The sequence below is a fragment of the Oryctolagus cuniculus genome, chromosome 18, assembly GCF_964237555.1.
Source record: "Oryctolagus cuniculus chromosome 18, mOryCun1.1, whole genome shotgun sequence".
NCBI classification, from domain to species: domain Eukaryota; kingdom Metazoa; phylum Chordata; class Mammalia; order Lagomorpha; family Leporidae; genus Oryctolagus; species Oryctolagus cuniculus.
This window is the reverse complement of record NC_091449.1, coordinates 17,221,863-17,236,968: the sequence shown is the minus strand read 5'-3', so window position 1 is coordinate 17,236,968 and position 15,106 is coordinate 17,221,863. Positions and strand designations below refer to the sequence as shown.

At 46.5% G+C, this 15,106-nt stretch overlaps 1 long non-coding RNA gene across 1 annotated transcript in view; it reads left to right on the top strand.

Moving 5' to 3' along the window:
• The first annotated feature begins 4,144 nt into the window (after positions 1–4,144).
• Positions 4,145–15,106, top strand: part of LOC127491347 (uncharacterized) — a 23,587-nt gene continuing 12,625 nt past the window's right edge. The window contains exon 1 of the long non-coding RNA XR_007919993.2: positions 4,145–5,039. This is a non-coding gene — a long non-coding RNA (uncharacterized lncRNA). The remainder of the gene's footprint in view (positions 5,040–15,106) is intronic.

The following is a 15,106-nucleotide window of genomic DNA, read 5'->3' as shown; positions in this document are numbered from 1 at the left end:
AAATAATTTTTTTAAATAATTTTAAAAAAAAAGGAGAAGCCACTTACAATGATACAGTAAATTATCATCTTGCAGAGTCTGAAGAATTTCAGAGACTGCTTGGTCTAAGCAATTCTGTTCTACTTGAAGCAGCAGAGAATCTGGGGTGGTCATGGTAGTGGTGGTAGTGCTTAACCCACCAATATTCTATATAGCAGGACTACCTCATATAGCAGGAGTCTCCTTCAACCTCACTCCAAAATGCACCCTTCTCAGGTCCAAAGGGAAGTGAATGGTGGTGAAGACCATGGACTCAAACCACAATGTCTGAATTTGGAATCCATCTCTGTACTCAACTACTGTGACCAAGTTAACTAGTTAGTTAAAAGCTCAAACCTTCAGTTTCTTCTTCTGTGAAGTGAAAATTAGTGTTCATCTCGGGGGTTATGGTGAGGATTAGATGAGCTGTTAATTGTAAAGGACTCAGACAACTGAATACTGAACACAATTAAGGATCCAGGGAGGACTTCTCTAGCCATTCTATATAAAATTCCATCCCTCACTTGGGTGTTATCCCTCTCCTCCTTTACTGTACCCCTTTTTTAAAAAAATTATTTGTTTACTTATTTGAAAGGCAGAGAGAGAGAGAGAGCACAAGAGAAAATGATTTTCCATTCCCTGGCTCAATCTCCAAATGGCTGCCAACTGTGAAGCCAGGAGCTTCATCTGAGTCTCCCATGTGGGTGGCTGGAGCCTAAGTACTTGAATCATCTTCCGCTGCTTTCCCAGGTGCATTAGCAGGGAGCTGGATTGGAAGTGGGAGCAGTAGCAACTTAACCCACTGTGCCACAATGCCAGCCCCTACTGTATTTTTTTTTTTTTGACAGGCAGAGTGGACAGTGAGAGAGAGAGAGACAGAGAGAAAGGTCTTCCTTTGCCGTTGGTTCACCCTCCAATGGCCGCCACGGCTAATCCGATGGCAGGAGCCAGGTGCTTCTCCTGGTCTCCCATGGGGTGCAGGACCCAAGCACTTGAGCCATCCTCCACTGCATTCCCTGGCCACAGCAGAGGGCTGGCCTGGAAGAGGGGCAACCGGGACAGAATCCAGCGCCCCGACCGGGACTAGAACCTGGTGTGCCGGCGCTGCAAGGTAGAGGATTAGCCTAGTGAGCCACGGCATCAGCTAGCCCCTACTGTATTCTAAGATAATGCATGTATTATTTTTATTTTCCTGTCTTCAAGTAGCCTGTAAATTCCACCTACACAGTTCACTGCTATTGCCCTGCTACCTAGAAACAAGACCTGCAAACATTATCAACCTAATATTTTTAAATGACTGAAAATTATTTACATATTTCACTAGCAAATTTCAAATGAATCTCTGCACCCTAGAAAGCTGTACTATGAAAGGTAAGAATATAAATATATGTATACATAGGATAAGATATAAACAAACTAAAGAAGCAACTAGGCAGTTTACAAGTATAATTTAAAGGAAATACATACAAGTCAGCACTTACTCGGTTAGAGAATAAAACCATTTTTATATCTGCAGCGAAACAGAGTCTCAAAATGCCAATGGTCTCAGAATGAAGATCAAATCAAGAGTTTGGCTGAAGCACTCAAACTTTTAAGGCCTATGAAAACATTAAAATGATGCCTAGTAAACTAACAGCAGAAGTGGCATAGGAATATTCAACTTGCACAAACTTCTGGTGTTTCCCAGCAAATCAGAAGGGTTCCCTACTAACACTAAGAGTAGTAAACAAGTACATATACACACGATTCACTATCATGTTGGCAAATTCCTGAATTGGATTTCTCGTGCATTCTTGGTATTTACATTTTAAATGGCCGCTATGGCTGGCGCACTGCGGCCAATCCGAAGCCAGGAGCCAGGTGCTTCTCCTGGTCTCCCATGCAGGTGCAGGGCCCAAGCACTTGGGCCATCCTCCACTGCCTTCCCGGGCCACAGCAGAGAGCTAGCCTGGAAGAGGAGCAACCAGGACAGAATCCGGCGCCCCGACCGGGACTAGAACCCGGTGTGCCGGCGCCGCAGGTGGAGGATTAGCCAAGTGAGCCGCGGCGCCGGCTGGTATTTACATTTTCATATTAATGAAATATTTCACAAGTAAGAGACATAGAACTCTCAGTTTTTCAGTCAAATCCAGGAACATACAAATCATCAGCATAGGGGTCTAGGATTAAGAATAAGTCCTAACTTCTTTTCCTATCTAAATTCTATTCTTATTTGTTGTGAAGGACAAAGAAGTCTGAAGGGACCGCCTTGTGGTCCAGTGGATTAAGCCACTGCTTGAGAAGCCAGCATCCCATCCTGGAGTACTGGATCTAATCACAGCAACTCCTCTTCCAATTCTGCTTTCCTGTTAATGTGCCTGGGAAGGCAGCAGATGGTGGCCCAAGTGCTTGGGTCCCTGCCGCCTCTGTGGGAGACTTAAATGGAGTTCCTGGTTCCTGGTTTTGTCCTGGCCCAGACTTGGCATTTGTGGGCATTTGGGGAGTGAACCAGTAAGATGAAAAATAAAGAAATCTCTCTCCCAATCACTCTTTCAAATAAATTATCTTTTTTTTTTCTATAAAGAAAAACAAGTCTGAAATAACTAAATTATCTCATATCAGAAATGACAGAAAAACAGCCTGGCAACTATGTCAGGACTCAATAAAAGTTAACTGAATTTATTTAAAGCAAGATCATTATAGTCACCATACACAGGGATTTGAAAGCTTTCCCTAAAGTCCCTATATGCCTATATACCATAGATCATCTATTTTCATATTCAAATCTCTTCTCAACATTCTTCCAAACTCAAATTACTCAAAAAAAATTCTATATACATCAGTCTGGCATTCATGATTCTATCTGATCTGTGCCCACTCAGACCCAGAGGTGGAAAATGCAAATCAATGAGGAGACAAATAACTAATAAAAACAAAAGCAGCATGAAAATGGTGGCTGGCCAATGGTTTCAACCCCAGTATGAAGATTCCAGAAAACTTCAGCAAATAGACCCTACAGACCTCATTTAAATGATAAAGATACTGTTCAGCTCAAATTATCTGACACCAGAGGACCATGTTGCCATTGGGCACACTTATTTTCAGAGAAGCAAATAGTCTGAATTTTTGGTGAAATCTCCCAATTGCCAGGTGCTAAAATTAATCTCAAACACAAAATTCAAGTCACTCCTTGCCTCCTTGTTCCATGTATAGATACCTGTCTGTATCTTCACATGTACCTATTTAAAAATCAACCTTAAATAAGTTCATTGACCAGGGCCAGTGCTGTGGCATAGCAGGTAAAGCCACTGCTTGCAGTGCCGGCATGCCACATGGGTGCTGGTTCAAGTCCTGGCTGATCCACCTCCTATCCAGCTCTCTGCTGTGGCCTGGGAAAGCAGTAGAAGATGGCCCAAGTGCTTGGGCCCCTGCATCCCTATGGGAGACCCAGAAGAAGCTCCTGGCTCCTGGCTCCATATCGACACTGCGGCCATCTGGGGAGTGAACCAGTGGATGGAAGACCTCTCTCTCTGCCTCTCTGTAACTTTCAAATAAGTAAGATTAATTAAAAAAATAAAAGGTTCATTGGCCACTATAATCATCCCAATCTGTGGCAAGGGCACTGTGCCCAGTGGCCCGGTCTGAGACACTAACCATGCTTTCTGATCTCCTACCACTCCTATCTCTTGCTCAATTCTCCAACTTAACAAATCCTTGAGGGGCAGCTCTGACAGCTCCACTTCTCCCCAGAGTCCTCCCCAACCATTTCAGGTCACAAGTGTAACACAGAGGAGTGAGTGTTGTTGCCCTACATCCACATTACTGTACAATTATGCATGATGTCCCAGTTATCTTTTTAATTTAAACTTCTCTGTGTATTGTTCAGTTAACCACTTCTTGAATGACTGAGGGACAGATGGAGCAGAAAGGAATATTGAGGGAGGAGTATATGTAACACAAACCACTCTTCCAGAACTAAAAATGAACTTTGCCCACTACCAACATGGCAGCCTCCAGGGCAAGAAAAGGTAACTGATCCATCCTGTTGACAGTCAAGATGGAATGCCGGGTAATTCTCATCTCTTTTTTGGCTCTCAGGAGCTCTCAGGAGACCATTTTCCTGGTCTCCTTGGTGCTCTCCCTGGAGAGGGACGAAGTCTCAGAAGACAGATCTGAGGATATGAAGAGAAATGAGAGAGTGCCTCTAGATGGAAATTCCTTCCCCACGAACTGAAGCGGAGTCTGCACCAGACCCTCACAATTAGGGATCAGGGATGTTACAGAAATCACCAGTGCAGCCCAGTTCCCATCCAGAACTCTGGGAAAGGGGCCTAGGTTGACTCAGTAAGCCCCAACCTCTGGCCAAGCAGTGAAACCCTGTTCCCCAGCAATGAAGTGGGGTTTGTCTTGAGTCTTACGGGCTCAAATAAAGGAAAATAGCCTGGTAGTGCATATATTAGAGTGACCGAATTCAGAGGCAGCTCTGCTTCTCCATCCCAGGCCCCCGTGAGTAAAACGGGGTCAAGCAGAGGGACGTGCTGACTTCTGGGCACTCGCGGAACGTGGGGTGCACGCTGCGGGTCCTGGGGCGAGGCTCGGGTAATGAAGTGTAGAAGCGTGCGAAAACCCCGATTAAAGAAGTCTACCCTATTGCCCACAAGCCTACCCGGCTGGACCCACCGACCGGAAGTGCTCGTGTATGTCAGCGAGGCTCCCAGACGGGCGGCAGTAAGGGAGGACGGAAGTGACCGCAGAGGCCTCTGGGGAGTGTAGTTCTGGAGGAAGGCGGAGGACTGCGGGTTGGCTTCGCTCACGCAGGATTCCTCCGAAACCCGCACTGCTCATACAACCAAGTTAGGATTCCATTAAGATTCCCAGACCTCGAGGTCCCCAAGGGCCACTGAGATCTGCTCACCGCGAGAGGGTCGCGGGAATGCGTAAGGATTCTGAAAAATGCGGTCTTGGCTCTCTACAGATGTGTTTCTGCAGTGGCCAGTGTGCACTGCTCTTCAGCGGCTCTCTCATGTCTCTTCGTTTCTCAGGTGAGCCAAGTTCATCCGCCCAAGTCTCCACCCCCGCGAGCACTTTCGCTAATAGAACCAGAGTCGGGAGCATGGTGCCTTGAGCCAGGTGCTTGTGGACGCTGCTGGGGGGGGGGGGGGGGGCGGCAATGCTCTGTCCAGACTCCAGGTCTGAGGGTGACAGTGGTCCTATGTCTTGATTCAAGAGTAGGCGAGCACTCCAGGATTGACAGACTCCAACGTTGTTTTCAGGAGAGCGAGAATGGCCTAGGCCAAACTTTTGGAATGGAAGTGAGGGAGACTCTGGTCATTTTTCCCCAGGATTCTAATGGGCGAAGAGCCAGGAACTGGGGTCAGCAGAAAAAGCTCCCCTGGTGATGGGGCGGTGAGAACCCGAGGCTTGACCCACAAGTCCTCGAGGTTTTTATTGGAGGCCGGAGGACAGATTTTGCTTGGAGGAAATGTCCCTTCCTGTGATTATGTTAGGGTTAAGGAGGGATGTTGAAAAGGCCTCATTCTGACAGCTTTGTTAAATATGGGCTCTTATTGTAAATTTATTTTTAAAAACACTACATAAAATATTACTTATCCTGATTATTGAGTTTATTTGGTGCCCTTGAAGTTTATATATATATATATATATATATATATTTGTTTTTTTGAAAGGCAGAGTTACAGAGAAGCAGAAGCAGAGAGAGAGAGAGAGAGAGAGAGAGAAGTCTTCCATCCGCTGGTTTACTCCCCAAATGGCTGTAATGGTCGGAGCTAGGCTGAGCCAAAGCCAGGAGCCAGGAGCCTCCTCTGGTGTCCCATGTGGGTGCAGAGGCCCAAGGACTTGGGCCATCCTCCACTGCCTTTCCCAGGCCACAGTAGAGAGCTGGATCAGAAGTGCAGCAACCAGGACTTGAACCGGTGCCCATATGGGACTCCTAACATTGTGCCTCCACACTGTTGGCCCCCAGTGCCCCTTAACTTTTGCTCCCAAAGCTCTGACTCTGATGAAAGCTATGAATAGAACTTATCTCTAACATGAATCTCATTGGCACCCACTGGTCTGTAGCCTTGCCAGGAGGTGAATACTTGTAGGCATTCATTAGTCAGAGTCCCTTAAGAGCTTTCCCTGAATTGCTGAATTGTAATTCTCTTATCTTTTCCTTCCCTGATTTCCTGAAAACCCACAATTTTCTGGTAACCACCCCCCAAGGTACTTCCAAGACCTGTAATGATGCTAATACTCAAAGATTATTCTGTTTTAAAAAATTATTTTATTTGAGAGGTAGAGTTACAGACAGTGAGAGGGAGAGACAGAGAGAAAGGTCCTTCATCCGTTGGTTCACTCCCCAAATGGCCGCAACGGCTGGAGCTGCCCCGATCTGAAACCAGGAGCCAGTGCTCCTTCCCAGTCTCCCATGGTCGGAGCTAGGCTGAGCCGAAGCCAGGAGCCAGGAGCCTCCTCTGGTGTCCCTTGCCAGTGCAGGGGCCCAAGGACTTGAGCCATCTTCTACTGCTTTCCCAGGTCACAGCAGAGAGCTAGATTGGAAGAGGAGCAGCCAGGACTAGAACCTTTGCCCATATGGGATGCTGGCACTGCAGGTGGAGGTTTAACCTACTGCACCACAGCACTGGCCCTGATTATTCTTAAACATTTACTGTTGTGGTTGATTCATTCTGAGAGGAGGAGTGTGGTGGGGGCAAGAGGCGCAGAGTCACCACACAGACCCTGGGAGCCAGGTGAAAGCAGGCCTGAGGCAAGCAGCCTGCAGACTCGTTTATTTCAGTTGCTACAGCAGCTTATATAGCCAAGGCAGCCAATCCGGTCAAGGGGCGGTCTATGCCCTAACCAATCACAGCCTGTTGCCAGGCAGGCTCCGTTGTCATGTGGTTCCCAAAACCATCCAATCACAGCCTATTGCCAGGCAGGCTCCACTGTCATGTGGTTTCCGAAACCATCCAATCACAGCCTGTTGCCAGGCAGTTTCTGTTGCCAGCAGCCATCTTGACATGGCCTTGTCATTCCACCACATTTTCCCCTTTTTGTTTATTTCTGAGCAACAGGAGGCATGATTCTTGGCCATACCATTGTTGACCCTGTTTCCATGTGATCTCCGTATACCGCTGTGCCTGTCTTAGGTTGTCCCCCAGGGGATCTTACCTGTCATTGACTAACCAGTGCTCAAATCGAGAGAATACAGGAGTGCTTGCTCAGATCGGGGTAGGAATGAGGAACACTGGTAATCAGGAATGGAATGACCACACGCAGGCTGTGGTCTGTGGCTGACCAGAGCTAGTGGGGTATAAAGCAGTAGTGGATGTGGCTATGGGCAGTTCCTCAGGGTAGGATGATAGAGCAGGTGCATCCACTAATAAGGTGGACTCTCTTGTTCAGCTGGTTCTGGTTGGCTGTCAGTTGCAAGCTTGATATTTCTGGCTGGTACCTAAATGGGCTGTCTCGCATTCTCTGGAAAGACACAAGCATATCCTTTACCCTTGGTTAGCAGAAGCCTTTTTACAGGCGTTGGAATCCAGGGCCTGAGTTCTGCATCCGCTCCTACATTAATGGCAAACATATGGGTGGGATGGGGTCTAGTGGCTGCCCTGAGAGCCTGGGGTGCCCGAGGACTGCCACAAATGTGGGGATCCTCACTGGGTGCGGATGGGATGACCTTGCATGGGTTATTACCTCAAAATCATCTAAATTCATCCCACGGGTATCTGGAGGGTGGCTGACTAGGCATTGCTGCGTTGTCTGCTCTCATGTCATTTTCACTGTCAGAGCTCTCTCTTCCTAAGTCATCAACTGACGTCTGTGAGGCAGGGACCTGGAGTGTCAGGCTCTTAGCACTCACAGATTCATTATGTTTGATAATCTGCATGGGATTCTGAGAGGGGGGTATCTTTCCCATGTTTGAGGGCTTAAGAACAGCACGCCACGCCAACTGTAGCCAAAGGAAAGACACCCACAGCACTTCTGCCATAACTACACAAATTCCTAGCACCTCAGCGGCTGATGGCATTATGCAGGAGGTTCTCTATGTTAGACAAACAGTGGTGTATCAGATCGTATGTATGTCCTGTTTTTAGTGGGGGACTTCCTTGATTCATTAGGTCAAGGCCGTATGCCCATATTGTGTCTCCGGAGCATCACCTCTCTCTAGTGAAGGAAGATGACTTAGTTCTGAATTCTGGGACGATCAGTCTCTTATTTGAATTTGCTGGGCAAACTGAAAGTAAAAGGAGGAGCCAAGAAGCGGTGTTACGCGTCTGGGCTGTGTGTGCCTAACCTGGGGTCACTTAGACCAAGGACAAGGACAAGGAAAGGGGCGTAGGAGGGGGTTCTGTGCTCACCCTCACAGAACCGAACAGCACACAAAACACTGAGGGGCCTACTTGCTGAAATCCAGGGGGGGACCTTGCCGAGTCTGACATGCTCTCTCTCAGTCACATTGGCACACCAGATGTTGAGGTTGATCTGTTCTGAGAGGAGGAGTGTGGTGGGGGCAAGAGGCTCAGAGTCACCACTCAGACCCTGGGAGCCAGGTGAAAGCAGGCCTGCAGACTCATTTCTTTCAGTTGCTACAGCAGCTTATATAGCTAAGGCAGCCAATCCGGTCAAGGGGTGGTCTATGGCAGGCGCCAAGGCTCACTAGGCTAATCCTCCGCCTGCGGCGCTGGCACACCGGGTTCTAGTCCCGGTCGGGGTGCCGGATTCTGTCCCGGTTGCTCCTCTTCCAGTTCAGCTCTCTGCTGTGGCCCAGGAAGGCAGTGGAGGATGGCCCAAGTGCTTGGGCTCTGCACCCACATGGGAGACCAGGAGAAGCACCTGGCTCCTGGCTTCAGATCAACGGGGTGCGCTGGCCGCGGCGGCCATTGGAGGGTGAACCAACGGCAAAAGGAAGACCTTTTTCTCTCTCTCTCTCTCTCTCACTGTCCACTCTGCCTGTCAAAAAAAGGGGGGGGGCGGTCTATGCCCTAACCAATCACACCCTGTTACCAGGCAGTTTCTGAAGCCATCCAATCACAGCCAGTTGCCAGGCAGTGTCTGTTGCCAGTGGCCATCTTGGCGTGGCCTTCTCGTTCCACCACAATTTACACCCCACTCCAGAGTGTCTTCCAATATCCCTTCACCTGGAGAAGTAGAAACAAGGTTTGTGTGTTAGGAAAGAGGATCAGTCCAGATCCCTATTCCGGCCTAGGCCAACAGCTTCCACAGGGATTTACTATCCACAAATGTAGAAGTGTTGCAGCAATTCAGTGTGAATCAAAGTCATGTATGCAGCTGTGCTCTGAGGGGGCACAAATGAAATGGAGGAATTGGAAAACCTCTGAGAGAGATGGGGAGAGTGGAGTGAGGATTTAGGATCCTGAGGTAAATCAGATTCCTATGTACAGAGACCCAGGCTGAAACAGTGTTTGTAATTAACCCAAGAATTTAACAGAGCAGGTCAGAAGGTAGTGGGACTCTGGAAAAACAAGAGCCTGGGGAAGCAACAGTGCTATGGTTTGTGTTCCACAAAGTTTCATGTAATTGGAGGCTTGGTCTCCAGGATGCTGGTACTGGAGCTGGTAGAACTTTTACAAGGTAGGGCATAGCAGGAAAGCCTTAGGTCACGGGGAACGTGAAGTCGTTCTCACAGAACTCCTTGACATCTCAGGAGAGGGTTATTATAAAAGAGTCTGGCCTGGCTCCATCCAGCTCTCTCTGCTTCCTGGCTCAAGATGTGATCACTCTTAGCACTGCAATTGGCAAAGGTGTGACACAGCCAAGAGAAGACCCTCAGCAGACACCATGCTTTGAACCTCTTTCTTCAGAAGTAGCCTATGTCAGTTATTTTATTATAGTGATGCATAGCTGTCTAATTCAAGCAGTATCTCTTAAAATCCACAGAAAGGAACAAACAGGAACGAAACACCTAAGAAAGCATGTACAGCTACATTCATGTAAATCAAAGGTGATACAAGCTGAGTGCTGTGTACTATGGGCCAGATGCAACTTGGACCTGAGTTTTGCCTTGTGACTCTCAGAGCCGTCTGTGATGTCTGTGCTTTAGGTAGTCCTATTTCCCACACTTTATCTGACTTGAGATGTGAAAATCTACCTGAATTATAAACACAATGAAAAAAAAAAAAACATAGTCATCCCCATCTAGGGAACATATCTAGTTAAAATGAACCCAATATATCAAATAAAAATGAATAAAAAGGGGAAAATGTAAAAACATTCTTTGAAATTAAAAACATGAACAGGGGCCGGCACTGTGGCACAGTGGGTTAAAGTCCTGGCTTAAAGTGCCGGCATCCCACATGGGCGCCGGTTCTAGTCCCAGCTGCTCCTCTTCCAATCCAGCTCTCTGCTATGGCCTGGGAAAGCAGAAGATGGCCCAAGTGCTTGGGCCTCTGCACCCATGTGGGAGACCTGGAAGAAGCTCCTGGCTCCTGGCTTCGGATCAGCACAGCTCCGGCCATTGCGGCCACCTGGGGAGTGAACCAGTGGATGGAAGCCCTCTCTCTCTGACTCTACCTCTCTCTGTAACTCTTTCAGATAAATAAAATAAATCTTAAAAAAAATTACTTTGTCACTGATGAGCCAAAGAAGAAACTGAACTGCAAACCATGAAATACATTGGAAGAAACAATAGTGAAAATACTTCAGATCTAGACCTGTGGAATGAGACTAGCTTGGGGCCCAGACATCATCTTAAAAATGGTGCCCCCCCCAAAAAAAGTTTCTAAGCTCTATACACATCTATAGAATTTTTAGTTTGAATAAATTAAAAGTTTTAAATCACTGAGAAGTCCAAGGAATCCTTAAATTCATTTAATTTCTAATGAATAAAATGGTGAACCAAGACTTTAAAATGAGGCCAAAATGGTGGCTAGAGAGAAAAATTTGGTCTGAAAGTAACCTGTGACTTAGAAAATACAGAACACTAAAGAGCTAGCAGTCACCCTTCAGGCTGAAAACCAACAGCAACAGTAGCAAATGAGAGAGGGAGGAAATAATCCGATGGAGGAGGCCGGGGAGCTGATTGGGTAGAGGAAGCAGAAAGAACATGTAGAGATAATCTTCAGGGAAGTGCATGTGGAAGGACCTTAGGTGTAGATATAAGGTGACAGGCACCCCCTAGAGGAGGCTTGGGTAAAAAAACTCAAGAAATGTATAGCCATCGTGCATAGGCCCACTGAACTGTTTTTTACATGTTAAACTTCTTATTTGGTGAAATATTAAGCCTTTTTACTAGAAAGTAAGTTTAAAGTATGTTATCTCAAAAACTAAAAAAAAAAAGAAAGGTAGAAGGAAGTAAAGAGGGAGGGAGGAGGAGAATATCATGTTCTTAGACTTGTATGTATAAATTATATTGTATCTGTTAAAAATTAATTAAAATAAAAATGAAATAAAAAAAGAAAACCCAAGATAGTTAACTGTGGAGCAACATGACAACATCAGCAGGTAATGAGTGCAAGAAGTTGATAAAAAGGAGAGCCAGTAAACACTGGAAGATGAAGAAAAGGCACACAGGCCTGCCCTCAGACACAGCATCTAAATCCCTGCATTTAGAAACACTGCAGTTCAAGGCAAGACTGGGGTGTCAGTCAAGAGAGATACCCGCACCCCTGCTTGTCACCCACAGTTACCAGATGGCAGCAGAACTTAATGAATCAGGCTCAGTGGCCAGACAGTGGTTCGAGCAGAAGTGAGGAAGGCTGCAGAAGCTGGGACCTCTGAGAATGCCCTGGGACCTACTGGTCCCACAATGGGAAGGAGGCTTGAGGGGAAGAAAAAGCAGAGGAAACACAATACTTGTGTATTCTTAAAATATTTACTATGTGTTCAGGAAGAGATAGGTACGATGATCAGAAAGGTGAAGGAATGAGCTAGATACCACAGATATAAACATGGACTGAGGAACAAATAAATGACATCATATAAGGAGTTAACCCAGATGTGCAGACTTTATAGGTTCATATGTAAACTTACAGGCATGTGTCACCCAGTAGAGATCTTTACACAAATTGCATTGGCATTGTAAAGTCAGCAAAGAGATAAAGTGAAAACAAAGCAGTTACAGAGAGGGAAAGTCCCTCTACTTAGTGCATAGCATTTCAGGACGTGAGCACAGCTCCTCCTCTCCCTTCTGAAGATGACCTACAATAGATGGTAGATGGCAAATCACATCCTGGGCCACCCTCCCAGAATGTCACAAACATGGGCCTACATAGCACAGAACCATCACTGCTGTCTCCAGGGTGCACATCAGTAGGATGCTGGATCTTCTCAGATATTTTTATGTACTCTCTAAATCTGACATCCACTACAATAAGGTGTAGAAGAAATACAGCCACAACCAGAGACAAAGAAAGAAAAGCAGACCCCGCCTTCTAACACAGACCTTGAAAAGTGGCTGCTTGCAATTAACTAGTGAAGCAACTGCCCACTGTTATCTTGTCTACGGAGGTTCTGTTTCTGTAAACTCCAGTCCTAAATCTGTCCTAATAAATCTACCCCTGGGATCTCTTCTACAAACATACCAGGCCCACCGACCATTAAAAGTGTGGTCCTAAGTCACGTAGGCTACAATTTAAACCCACCAATGCTGTAACAGCTAAGGTATGATGCTGATGAACCTGTAAATGTTATAAGAAACTTGGGATTGTCGCTCAGTTCTCAGGAAATGATTCCAGCTGAGCCCGCTGGCATAATAAACTACTTCAATCCTCCACTGTCTCTGGTGCCCGTTTGAACAAAGGGAGTCTTCCCACCTCAGATTTCTGTAACGAAGGAATCTGGAATATCTGAACCCCAAACTCCAAATAGAGTTAAATCTTCAGGATCTAGTCACTGTAACTGCGTGACTTGGAGAGCAGATACGTTCAGGATGCACTGGTGCCTCTGAGAAGGATCCAGTGTGTAAAGTTCTCCTGTGTGAAGTCCACAGTCACATCTGTGAATGTCACCACTTCCTAACATACCAGAAACTCTCAGCCATTCAGTTCCCCAAAGGAATGTGCTACTGCCAAGTACCAGTGAATTCTGACATGTATAAGTGGCTTGGTTTGTTTTTGTTTTTGTTTTTTAAGGGAAAGAGTTTATTGGGGGAAACCCGACAGACTGGAGGGAAGGGGCGAAGAAGGAGAGCATAAAAGAGAGAAACAGAGACAGAGGTCAGGAGACATAGAGGAAGAGAGAGAGAGAGAGAGCGCCACGTGTTCAGGAACAGGTCCTTTTAAAACTTTGCCAGGGGCTAGGCAGGGAAGTAGGAGCAGCGAATCCCATGAGGATGGGGTTGGAGCTTGACACTGGTGGTTGGGCCAGGTGGCCATCTGGTTTCCAGCAATGGCCAAGGGAGCTAGAGCCTAGGAGGGTGTCAGAGTGTAGATCATGCCATAGATAAGACTGTGCCATTTTACTAGCATTCCCCCCCTTTTGTTTTATAAAGCAGGAGTTGTATGGGATTATATTAGTCCCAAAAGTCCAGGAGGGGTAGACGGACAATGACTTTTTTTTTTTTTTTTTGACAGCCGGAGTTAGACAGTGAGAAAGAGAGAGACAGAGCGAAAGGTCTTCCTTCCGTTGGCTCACCCTCCAGTGGCCACCACGGCTGGTGCTACACCGATCCGAAGCCAGGAGCCAGGTGCTTCCTCCTGGTCTCCCACATGGGTGCAGGGCCCAAGCACTTGGGCCATCCTCCACTGCCTTCCTGGGCCACAGCAGAGAGCTGGACTGGAAAAGGAGCAACCGGGACAGAATCGGTGCCCCAACCAGGACTAGAACCTGGGGTGCCAGTGCCACAAGCGGAGCATTAGCCTAGTGAGCCGTGGCACCGGCTTTTTTTTTTTTTTTTTTTTTTTTTTTTTTTTTTGATGATCTGTCTTTAGAGCTACTTCCTGCTGACATGGGGTGATGAAGTTAAGTGTTTTTTTGTTTTTTTTTAATCCTAGGCTAATTTAAATTGGAGCACTTCTATGTACCTGTTTATGTTATTTTGTGTAGAAAGTGGAAAAGATACATGAGGTGTGTTTTTACTTTTCAGCCCTTAAAATTTCTTTGGAGACAAGATGCAAAACTTCAACCAGGGTACACCAAAAGCTATACAGTTACAGAAGTGTATATCAGGACTACCAATTGGGAGTGTAAGCTTGAGATTAAATCAGAGAAGAGGCCAGAGAAGGAGTCCAAGGTGGGCTGAGGACACTAGGGCAGATGCCATGGAGAAAGTCATTGTCTTTTATTAAAATCTGATGACTCTATGAATTTTTTAAAGATTTATTTATTTTTTTACTTGAGAGGCAGATTTACAGACAGAAGGTGAGAGAGAGAGGAAGAGAGAAGTCTTCCATTCGCCAGTTCACTCCCCAAATGGCTGCAATGGCCAGAGCTGGGCCGATCCAAAGCCAGGAGCCAGGAGTTTCTTCCAGGTCTCCCAAGTGAGTGCAGGGCCCAGGCATTTGGGCCATCTTCCACTGCTTCCCCAGGCCATCAGCAGGGAGCTGGACTGGAAGTGGAGAATCTGGGACTTGAACTGGTGCCCATATGGGATGCCAGTGCCACAGGTGGAGGCTTAGCCTACTATGCCACATTGCCAGCCATGACATTATTAATTCTTTGTCCTTCTAGATTTTCTAAAATTACTCTGTACTCATTAACATTTATAATAAAATTTATAAAGCGGGGCCGACGCCATGGCACAGCAGGTTAAGCTGTGGCCTGGCAGTGCTGACATCCGATATGGGTGCCAGTTCGAGTCCTGGCTGCTCTGCTTCCAATCCAGCTCCCTGTTCATGTACCTTGGAAAGCAGTGGAAGATGACACAATTCTTTGGGTCCCTGCACCCATGTGGGAAATCAGGAAGAAGCTCCTGGCTCTTGACTTTGGCCTGGCCCAGCCCTGGCCATTGTGGCCATTTAGAGAGTGAACCAGCAGATGGAAGCTCTAGCTCTCTGTCTTTCCTTTCTTTTCTCTATACCTCTGACTTTCAAATAAGATAAACAAATCTTTAAAAAATTATAAAGACTTTAAAAAATCTGAAAGATGTTAAATATCCCCTACATAGTATATAACATTTTGGTTTATTATATAAACCAAATTGTAG